Genomic DNA, 12,361 nt, shown 5'->3' on the forward strand with positions numbered 1-12,361 from the left:
AAGCCACCCTCTCTCACGTGTCGTGCCAGCTCCCGCGGAAGGGTGGGCGTCCAGGGGTGGTCGGTCGTTCGTGAAATAAGCTCTGCAGGGTTTTGGTGGTTGCGCTCGAGGCGGCTTAGGGGTGCAAATGTTGGCCCCCTGCGATCCCAGCTGCCGATGACGTTTCCGCGTGGGTACCCACGAGGATCGCGTGTTTTCGACGTGGCCCGAGCCACGATGATTTTACCGCGCTCCTGGAACCGGCAAGGGAATCGCCAAGGGGACGCCGAGGGAACCGGCCCTACCCCGGTCGTCGAATCCCTCGACGACGACGTCCCCGGTCGTCCCGAACTCGCCTCGACGGCTCGACGGACAGCCTCCGTGGCTAATCTAGGATTTTCCGCGCGACAGGTCCTTTAAAGGCACGCTTATGCCCTTTCGTTGCGCCTCGGCTCGACGGAGAGTTTAACTCCTATGGTCTATGAACCCGCCTGGCTTGACAAATATCTCGCCTGCGAGGGCCGGCGCGAGGCTTCTACAAAAAAGTGCAATAATTCAGCCCGATGGGCGCTTCGATCCGGGGAGCGGGAATTATCCCTATGAAATGGCAAAGCGTGAAGTAGTTAATATTTCCGGCGAGTTTGATCATTGTTCAACGTATCGGGCCTTGGATAGCTGCCAGGACAAAAACGGCAGAGATCGATCGTTCCGGAGTATTCCTTTTTTACGGTATCGCTAACTTCACCGTTTCGCCGATAGCGATGTCGGTAAAACGGTAGCATTCCAATCAACTACCAATTAGGCTACGGTACGAGGATGAATGATCTCAAAACACGTGTCTTTTTTTATATCTCGAGAAAGGATGCAAGAAGAAGCTTCAAAAAGTGACGTACGCTTTCCTTTAAAGAAAGCGGTCTCCTTGCTGTCGGCAATGTCCTCCTTGGAAACACTCATGGAAACAACTTTAACGGGGTAGTTTGAAAGAAATAATTCCGATCGGCGATTTCTACCAATCCGATTATCCTGACAGATAAAAGTTCAGTCGGAATGAGTTAGAAAATTCTAAAACTCTGCCGCTAGAATATCCCTTTTGGAGGCTGACCGGAAGGGAAGGAAGTTTCTAGGTATGCGTATGTCGAAATCGAAGAGCTTATTCGCCGGCTTTAAGTTTACCATATCGCCTTACGGTATCCGGAATCTTCATCTTCCATTTTGGTCCACCGAGTCTTTCCAAATCCTGTCGGGCCGCCGCCAAATCCTCTTTCTTCCGGGCTTTCCTTTCTTCGACGATATCACGAATCTCTCATTCCTTCTATTATAAGCAACAAATCCTCATCGCGTGTCTCGTCCTCCGTCGTCGTCTTTCTCCTCTCGTTCCGGAATCTCCGGGACTGGGTCTTCGGGGACAGACACCCGGTAGCGCATCTTCCTCCCGCAAGATCTGCATAAGCAGGATCGGAAGAAGACGATGCGGTATAGAAATTCTTAACCGCGGGGGTTCCCCTTCAATGTGCATAAAAGCGCACACCTGTAGTCCAGGATGTCACTACCTAATTACAAAAGAGTAGATACCGACAAGTTTATTTATAGAAAGGGTGGAAAGAAAATTGGTTAAATGAAAATAATCTGCCCCACTCGAGTTGTTAATTTTAACGTATTAAGGTATCCAAGTGAGTACATCGAGTTAAGGTATTTCCTGTAGAGCGACAAAAGCAGTAAATTCACAACATTTCTTGTATCTGGGAACCACCAACAAGGGACACGTAGAAGTACACGAAGTCCGTCGGAAAGTGCCTTGCCAAAAGAAAGAAGCAGAGAAACTTAGCGTTCCTCTTTGCATTCGATTCCCCGTTATCGCAAAAAGGATATACTTATCAAATGCGTAACCGCTAGGCTTACAAAACCATAATCCGCGGTTTAAATGAAATCACAAAGAAATAATAGAAACAGGGTAGGCCCGGGCTCGCTGAAATTGATTCAGTTTTCGAGGCTCGGGCGTCTAATCTCCGGATCGCGGCTCGTCGTCATTTTTCTCCTTCCCTTCGGGATCTTCGACGGAATCCCGGAGGACCAACGCCCGGTAGCAGCTCCTTAGCCCGCGGGATCTCCATAAGTGGGATCGGAAGAGGACGGTCTAACGCGGAGATCCTTGACTGCGGGGTTCCTCGCCGATACGGATCGGCGTGTACGTATATCTGAAGGAATATCTCCAGTCGAAGAAAAAAAGGAAGACCCGGAGAGAGGGAAGGTCGAGGTTGAGGCCCAAGGGTCCCAACCTGCGGCGGGCAAGGGTGTGGTTGTTGGACTCGCGTCCCATAACTGCCGTAACCGGTGGTACGGGGCATATAAGTGGTTTCCGGCTTTTTCAGTTATAATCGACGGCCCATTACCGAAGTTACGTCTTGGGCCTGGTCGCGGGTGCCTACTGTTATGCCCCTGGGCCTGAGGGGGTGTAGGATTAGGGACGTCTCGTACAGGCTCCTCCAATCGATCCGTGTCGCCTCTTTTACGTCTTACCTAGAGCCGTACACCGTTTCAAGGTGTCTTCGCGAGATGCCTTCCTAGGCATTAGCAACGCGTCAGGGTGGAAGGAGCAATGAAATTTCGGACAATTTTATTCCACGCGAAGGATAATCTTAACTGGAAGTGGGATTTCCTCCCGGAACGGAACGTCGTTCTTCCGCGTTGGGAATTATTTAGCGAACGTTGATTTTATTTTTGCCGGAAATTAGTTATTCGTTCTATTGTGCGATGACTTAGTGAAACGTTTCTCGAGGAGGGGACGAAGAAAGTCTTCTTACATCCTTATATCGGTCAGGTTTAGGTCAGAGTTGGAACTTGTATATTTTACTTTGATACTTGAAACTTGCCGAGGTAGATTTTGGCTAAAATGGAAGATCATTGCGGGTTTTCGGGCATTTTTCAAAGTTTTGCTTTCGACTTTAAGCCGAGAAAAGCATTCGATCGAGTAAGATATCAATCGCTACACTTTCGACTCAACTTTTGCCGTATGTATTATAAAAATACCGAACAGAACGTTGAGAGATACTTTACTTTCTGGTTTCCGATAACTTCCCTTGGTAGATTACTCGGGAAAATGCATTAATGGCAGCAATGAGTCCCACTTTACCCGAATAAACGGCAGCACTCGTTCCTACCATTTTATGTAATTACAGGCTGCCGTTAATTAAACTCCACCGGTTTCTGATATTTTGTACAGAAAAGGGAACTACTATCAAACTTAGTTCGATTCGATCTTAATCGAATCAAGAACGGTGCAATATCCGCGCAATGGTGTTTTCTCGATGGATTAATCCTACTTTTACGATCGTTTGCTCAGCTCCAGTTCTCTTGCAATTCCGCCTAACCTCCGCCATAAACGTTAAAAGTGTAAAAATCATACGCTGCAATATTGCGGTAATTTTCGAAAACCACAGCGTGGACGAAAATGGATCTTAAAAATATTTCGCGATTCTCTATGGAAGCCTCGAACTTAATGAGTGAAAATCATGTAGTTACGATACAACGCGCCTTCACCTGTAACCTACGAGAAGATACCACCGGGGTCGCGAATGCGATTTTCCTCACCCTCGAACATCCAAATCCTATAAAGATACCAAATGCGTCCTGTCGCCGCTTTCCATCGGATATCTCGGGGCCCTATCGATGTCGGATAAACGGCGAAAGTCTGGGGTCCTCTTGGAGCCAGCTGTACCGCCCTGTCCTCCCGGAGGAGCGGGCCCGGGACGTACGTAGGTAGATACGCGAGGTGGGCCCGGAGGTTTAATCACGGGGGCTATCACAATCCCTAAGTGGGCTTCCTGCCCGCTTCGGAATTATAGATAATGTCAGATAATAATAACATACCCCGTAGGGCAGACCAGCCGCGGGCAATAAGTATAAGGTAACGGAAGGTGGCGGTGGTAGTGGTGGTGGTATTAGTAGGAGGATAAGTATAGGCTGGCGCACGGTGGGCCGGGGTCCCCCACTCGAACCCCTTGGCCCCCTTCGGGCCCCTTCGGGCCCCCTCGGGCCCCCTCGGGCCCCGCCGGGCCGCAGGGTTACCTTCTGGTGTAGCGGGAGTCGGGAGTCGGCAGTCTGCGGGCCCCATACGTGCCGGGTCACGGGGTCGCTCCTGGGCCCTCCTCCATCCTCCCGGGGCCCGCTCCACCCATCCGACCACTGCCCCTTAAAAGGCTCTCTCCTCGGGTTAAGGGCGAGCCGAGGGATAACGCGTAACGCGATCCCTTTCTCGCCCCGAGACGCTCGAGAGCCCGAAAATCTCGATTGCTCCGATCGATTAACTCGAACTGTCCGGGGGGGCAGAGCTTATACAACGCGGGAGACGATTTGCGCAAAACGGATTTCTTCCTTCGGATGGGCAGGCTTGCGTAATGGCGCGTTTGTTTCCTCGGGACAGTTTCGCAGCCGAGGAGACCTCGGGAGTTGGCTGTTTATTGGATCGAAAGGACCAGTCCAGAGATTCAACGGCAAGATAATACTTAACAGGCGAGACGGGAAAAGCGTATGTGCGTTGACACGGATATGTGCACGCATCATTCGTATAGACACGCATCCAGCTGTAAGATACGCCCCCCATCTGTCCGTCTATGCTCAGTGAGCAAAAAAAGTGCGAGTATCACCCCTTGCGCACAAAATATTGCCCTCCTAATGGGGGAAGCATTTACGCGTCGGAAAATGTATCTAATTCCGCAAGCCGCGAACAGGTGGTTCAAGAAAAAGAGAAAGAGAGATGGGGGCCGACGTATGATCGAATTCTGAGAGAAAGAGAGAACGAAAGTGGGTTCGTGTACCAGCTAACTCGAAGGGAGGGAGAGAGAAAAATGGGAGTGTCCTGCATAGGGGTGAATATTATAATGCTACTTTATGGTGTGTTACGGCGCGTTGCATTGTCATTCGCCAAGAGGGTGGTTTTCGTTGACGAGGGTTGTGTAATTTGGGGGTGTTACGCTCCCACTAATTAGGTAAAATTGTCGTAGGAGGCGTCAACTGTTGTCCCCAAGCGGCGATTAGAGGAATGCCATGTCAATAAAAATTAGGCGAGGGTAGAACGATCTGAAATATTTCGTTTTTATAAAAGTCAGAGTTGCTGTTCCTTTAAAGCGATAATAACGTAAATATGGTCCTACAAAATACTTAGCTAAAATCTTTTAACATCGGGATAAAAGTTCACACGAATTATTGGCTGGCAGTTTCGTTAAGCCTATAACTAAAGCCAAGAGAATAAAGGCGCATTTGCATAAAATTTTTACTTAAATTGCGATGCGCTTCGCCGAGAGTATGGTGGTTGGCCTCAAATTCTGGCCGTATAATTATACACAATTTTGCACGATTTCCCCTTCGTGTACGAAGAAAATAAACGAATTCCTATCAATCAAAACGATTCACTTTTTGGTATACTTGTTTCGCCTTTATCGTTCCTCCGGGCTGAAGGGTTAGACAAAAAGATAACGAAAACCGCTCCTTGCTTTACGGATACAAAGTTGTGGATCTCCCCATCGATCGGGGATCGTTATTATCGATCGAGGTCACGGTTAGTCATCGACCTTGAAGACAAATCGAATCACCTCGGGATATGACATGGCCTCGAAGATAAGTACCTCCAACCTTAACGTCACAACTCGGCTACGGATATGGTTCGCAGACCGGAAGCAGTTAGAGCAGTTTAGACCGAGACGTATCATTTCGAAAAATACAGGGCATGTCCGACTGTCGCAATTACGTTCGTCGGAATTAACCTAGCAAAGGATGAGATGTGTCCGGTGTCGTAAATGTTTAATTTTACTTTTGGCATGCCGTCCATTTGCGCGGTACCGAAAATAATACCTGAACAAATATACGTACTTACGCGTACAAGGGTACCGTATCCTCAAATTTTACATTTCATCTTCGAAATGACTTATAAATTACGTCTCATCGAATTCTTGACATTTTCCGGCATTTTGTTCAAGTCCAAAAACGACATCTCAACTTGCGTCCACCAATGCCCGTCCCTACGAAGTCGGCGCGTGCGAATGGCAACGATTTTTCAAAACTCACTTAACACGTGCAGAGAATGGAGGGTCGCGTGTATGTAGCACGGAACCTACAAGTCCATGTATAATGTATGGTCCTAAGGTCGCCTGGACCACCAGTCGGCTATCGAAGGAAGGGCCCGGGGTCGCTCAGGGGTGGCCAGAAGGGGTCGCAAACCGAGTTTTAATGCTCGCGGGGGTTCCTCCCGTATATAGCTACAAGTGGCGAGAGAGCACGTTGAAAAGCCACTTGACTCTTTGCTCGTACAGCGGGAACCTAAATCGAGAACCTCCCCGCTTACGAGATAATTTCGACTCCCTCTCCCGGGGATGACGAGGTGGAAAAAGCGGCGTTTCGACCGCTCGGCCAATGTTACGCCGCGTTATGGAGCGTTCTTAACAGGTACCAGAGTGTACGCGTTCACCAATGACGCGGCATTCCGAAATATTGCCTCGATACCCTCCAGGGGTGGATTTTCAAAAGAATCCCCCTTCAGGGTGGCGTCGTTCCCTACGAACGAGAGCATTCACCGAAGTTGCCGAGCTGGAATAATGGGCCGTGTAATTGCTGGGACCGCGAAAAGGCGAAATTTACGTCTCGCGCAATGCTTTCGCGTACCGAGGGAAATGTTGGTACGGTGAATAATAAATCTTGCGATGCTATACGATTGCAGCGACGCGTATATCTAATCGTTGCTGAAAATGGGTACGAGATTTGTGATATATCCTATGAGTTGATGTTTTTTCGATTTTTAAAGTGTTAACGACGGTAAAACCCCATTAAAAACTGTTCACTCTTAATACTTGAATTTTTTACCCGTAACATATCACCGAAGCCTATTAAAGCATCAAAGATCAATCTCCCACCTTTTCGATCTCCCTTAAATTTTATATTTGCATATACGCTCTTCCAGCACACGACAAACTCATCATAATCATTCAGCGCCAAATTTACATGGATTCTGATACGACCATAAATTACAATGCTTCCCGCAAGTACATAATTGCAGTTCATTACACGACGACAATGTTTTCATAACACCTAATTATTAAAATGGGAGTACGACGGCGTTGTCGCCGATCCCGCTGAAACCCCATCGTTAATTTACGCATTACCTCCTCGAGTGGCGAACATTTGGCATTAAATGGCGCCAATCGCGTCTAAAAATCCGCGATAAAATTCTCCTCCCCAAACTGATCGATACTCCCGCGTAAAATGTTTCCGAAGAGCATTTAACAACGTCAACCGCGTTACATTGAAATTCCAAACTCGTGAGAGCAGTCACGACAGACTTTCGGGCGAGATCAAAGGAAGCCGCGGGTGACCGCAGGCCCCGGCTCGGTTCAGAGAAGAGAGGGCAGAAATCGCGGGAGCCGATTCCGTCGGGCATCGGCGGGCGACGTTTCCCTCGGAGCCGCGGAATCCGTGGTTCCGAGGTTCCGAGGGAATTTGAATATTTAAGGGTGGTGCCGAGTCGGCGGGGCGCCCCGGTGGCTGCGCCGAGATTGCGGGCGTTTACAAAGCAAATGGCTCGAAAATAACCGAGTGGTATGCCCTCCGGGGCGCAGCTTCGCGTTGTTCGGAGAAGGAGCAACGGCGAGCGACGAAGCGAGGGTGCAGCGGGAGGAAGCGAGAAAGAGGGGCAAAAGGGAGGGCTGGAGGGAGAGCCCGGCGAGGACGACGGCGGAGGAGGGTGCCACCCTAGGGTAGAATCGAGAGGGGGCGGTATAATCGATGCGGACATGTGCAGTTCCCTAGGGGGTGGCTGGCAACCCCTAACTCGCCAAACCTATTTATACAACAATGCCCTGTACACCCCCATAAACCACCCCGTGGACCACCGTAGCGCCGCGTATACCCCCTACCGGAATCGCCGCCACCACCACCGCCGCCGCCGCTACCCCTTCGGTTTATAATCAACCCCTACAGAACAGTTTATCTTGCGCGAGCGGTGCCGGCTCAACGAGGGGCACGTAAGGGGGCTGGTATTTTAAATAGCAAATACTTATCTATCCGCCGGGTGGCGCGGGACTGAGATAACGTTTCCAGCGGAGGATAAGGGGCGAGTGACGAGTGCCTCGAGGGGTGGATCGGTTACTAGATATACGAGATTCGTTTAAGGGTCGCGAGCCCGACGGAAAGGATCCCGTCGTCTTCGTCCGAGCGAGAGGGACCGCCGGGTTGGTCTTCGTTTACCCAGTCTTTTGTTTGTTTTTTCCTCGCACTTCATTAATTCGTAATCGACCGATGCGCGGTGTTCGATGAAGAGCGCGTAGATATTTCATTTGGACAGAAGGTAGACGCTAGAAACGCCCGGGATGTAGAAATTTATTGCCGCCAAGCCGCGATTTCAATGAAAGGTTAAGAACGAGGAAGTATCGTTGTTACGGTTTATAGAAATATTACAAATATTGTATTTAATGTACACGTTCTTGCCTTACCGCCCCACTAAAGAGGGAAATGTACACAGCATATATTCCGTTCTCGATGCAACTCCTCGCAAAAGTTTTGTAGCACGTTAAGCGAAATATGTCTAAACCAAACGATTGATTGCGTTATCATAAAAAGTCTCGGTTTAGCTCGCGTCGAGAAGGGTACTATTTGGCGCGAAATTCTCCCGACTTTTCCGATTCGCACCTTCATGGAGAATTTCATTATAGCAACTTCTTTACCTCGACTTGTAAATTAATACCGTGCATTTCATAGCTCCTGGCGGTCTGTTTACTCGCACCTGTAAACACATCCTCTTACGTAAACCAAACAAAGAATTTTTACGAGCCGTCGGGCGTTTGTCATTTTCGTATAAACTAAGACAGGAGGTACTTAGGTATTCAGGACTATATACGCGCTTTGGATGCATTGGTATATCTTTTTACGTTTCATGTACATGTACGCAAATTTGCCTTTGTGACGTAGAGCATGTCGTCCACGGTTAACGCATACACGTACAGTACGGACACGTAAATACGTTTGGCTTTCCAAGTATTTACTACCCACCGAAGATGTTCCGTTGCGACGGGGTGTTACATGCAATTCGCATGCGCCCAACGTGCAACTCGTGACATTAATGGGCATAAATTTACAAAACAATACATTCCGCGTACCTCCGGCAGAACAAGAACGGAATACATTCACGAATTTAAGCGTTAGGCATTTAAGGATTCCAAAAGGATATTTATTAACGCATTAATCGTCCAATCATGAAAAATGCATTTATAAACCTGAATGTCCGAAGCTGCAGAACCGAAAGAAGAATTTCATATCTTTATTCCGTTGAATTCGGACTAACCTGACTAATTCTTATAACGATGTGTATTCTTCGGGGAGTTACCCAATGTGATTAATACGTACTCACAAATCAAGACGTTATAGTCGCATCGTTCGAGCAACCTAAAAAATTAAATAAGGGTATTTTTGTTATTTTTATATTAACGCGATAATGTTTAAATCGATATTTCGTTGCCTTGCCCGGCTAATAAAAAGCCTTCCCTAAGTACATAATCCTGCCACGCGTTGCGTACTTCTGTAATCAGGTATCATTTATGTACATGACATGGGATGGCCTAGCACGAAGTAACGACAACACAGGACGGATTAATTCCTCGTACAAAGAAACAATGCCGTCTATATATACCTCCGGTAGGAATATACATACACCCAGGTAGTGTTGCGGACGCAGCTGAGGCAGGTAATCCGGATTTCGGATTAGCCTAAGTCGTCGGGACGCCGGGAGGTCAACGCTGCCTCCACCGGCGCGTCTTCTGGTTTCTCCTCTTTTGACACTTCTGGCAGCGTCGGTGCACGCCGAGAGGCCCGCCACGACACAGATGTCACGATCCGAGCATGAGACAACCGGACGGTCCGACAGCGACGCACGCCGCTGCCCTTTTTTCATCCTGCCTTTCAGAAACTTTGCTCAACATTCGCATTCTTCTTCTAGCTCTTCCATTCTCGCAGAGTCCGCTTTCCCCTCTTCTGCCGTTCCCGGTCCTCGGATCGACCCTCGCTCTGACGGAAGAGACGCCGTCCTTCCGCTCGATCGAGAACATACCGGATTCTAGACCCGAAAGCGACTCGAGGTGGATTTTTTCTAAGTATAGAAAATTAATAAACGACGAAAACGCGGGGTCGTCGATGAAGCGGTGGAGCGATAACTTGGACTGCGACGGTAACAACGGTAGCTCGCAATCTGATCTCTTTTAGAGGTTTCACGCTGCAAGGATGTCTCCGATTACCGGGCCATCTCGATGGGAAATTTCCCTGGCAGTACCTCGCGGAACGGGTGCCGCGTCCCCGAGTGTCTTCGGTCAATTGGGGCTCTTTTGTCGCGTCTAATTCGAGTGCCGGCCGCACGGCGTCGGGAGCGTGTACGCTAACCGGGGCGTGATTTGTTCGGCTTCCGTGAATAATAAGAGGGAAAGAGAAAGAGAAAGAGAAAGAGAGAGAGAGCGGCGGGGTTGCGCCGCGACACGTGTGCCGACACGTGAGTCTCCGAACGCGTTGGACTGTGACGCGTTTCTCCGCTCTCGGCTCGCCCTCCGATTCACCCCGCGTGAGTTACCGTCCGTCCTCTAGGTGAGGCGCCGCCCTCGCTGGACGGATTGCCACTTTTTATCCACGCTGCTCCAAGCAGGACGAGGAATCGAAAATGCGAGGCTTCAAGTCGCTTGGACGTCGACGCTCGAGTCGCGGCGCTACTCCGCTCCCGGAAGATCAACGAAGTTAAGCGACGATGGGGGTTCATTTTGGAGACATCGTGTATCGTTGGCCAACGATAAGAAATTCTGGTATTGGACTCCTCCAATGACAAACAACGACCGTTTGGACAACGCGCGAAGGCTGTGGCAGACCATGGCTGGTCTAGCCGATTAAATCCGTTCGGATGAAGCTTGTCTGGACCAGGCCAGATCCGACTGAAACAAATGTGTTACTTCTTATAGACGTGGCTACACTTCGTCCGTCAGATCTGATACGGATAACGCTGTAGCCACGTCTATAAGAAGTGAGACGTTTGTTTCGGAAGGATCTCGTCTGGTCTGGTCCGATCTGCACGGATCCGATCGGCTGTAGTGCAGCCATAGGTTTGGCTCGATCCGCGACTAGAGTTTAAGGTGACGCGAAAGGGTCATTACGTGTACATAAAACGTCAAAATATTTATAAAACTTTCATCGCGGAACGATGTACGTATAGGACGCACCGTAATAGCCCGAATTTACGTGGAGTAGTCAATGAAGTAGGAGTATGGCAACGGTCTATCTAACGTCAAGAGAAAGAAGGAACAGCCCCTTCCGTTCGCTCTCCATCTTTTTCGCCGTTTGTCCAAGAATGTCAAAGAAATGTCCGATTTCGTTACCTCCGTGCCTCGTAGAACAAACGAATTCTCTAGCCCGTTTCTCGTTTGGCGCAACCTCTCACTCGTGCCCCAAGCCCGCGGTTCTCGGTTTCATCTAAAGTGCCTTCGTTTGAACGCTCGCCGTTTTCTCGTATCCCCGCGATTGCTCCGGCGAACTATCGCAACCAGATCTCGCCGTTGCAAAAAGACGTTTCCGTCTCTCGGGAGAACCAGTTAACTTTGGCCACGAAGGAAGCAGGGATGGTTGCGCAAACGCGACATCGCTCTTGGAAGGCGACGCGCACTTTCATACCCCGAGAGTTCCTTTCACGCGTCGAGACGGCCGATTGGCTAATCGCGATCGCGAAGAGAATGAAGAAATAGACTGTCAAACGGGAACCGAGGGAATGCAAATGGTCCCTGACGTGTTTTCCGGATTTATTCCCCTTGCAAAATTGCGGCGCCTCGTCTTCCAGCGCTACCTAGTTAAAGAGCTCGTTTCGACGCTGCACGATTACGCTTTTGTAGGGACGTCCGAGTGCCGCGAGTCGGCAACGGTCAGATCTTGAATATCGCTTATATAACGGATTAAAGTGATAATAGACTACTTTCAAGACAATCTTCGACAAACCCAAATAACCCAAAATTCGATGGTTAATATTTTAGTAAAGATTCGGTAAATGTCCGCGATTCGCGAAGCATTTCAAGGCACTGCCCCAGGCACCGCGTTCGTTGCAGTTCAGGTCTTTCGACTTAAGCAACGTCACAAAGGTCGTCCCGAAATCGAGCCACGGGCCGTCCTTTCAGGATGTGCATCGGGGCAGGTGCAAAGGCGTGACCGACCGCCCTGACGCAGTCCGTGGAAGCCCGCCGCGGTCCCGGGAAACCCTCGGAGCTCGGCTTTGAAAATCCCACCCACGCTCTTTTGAAACGGGCAGGACGACAACCTGCCCCCGGCGCTCCCCCGGCGCTCCCCCGGCGCTCCCCGGCCTGTCGGATCGAGCGAACGCAAA

The sequence above is a fragment of the Orussus abietinus genome, unplaced genomic scaffold, assembly GCF_000612105.2.
Source record: "Orussus abietinus isolate OABI.00-Male unplaced genomic scaffold, Oabi_2.0 scaffold32, whole genome shotgun sequence".
NCBI lineage: Eukaryota > Metazoa > Arthropoda > Insecta > Hymenoptera > Orussidae > Orussus > Orussus abietinus.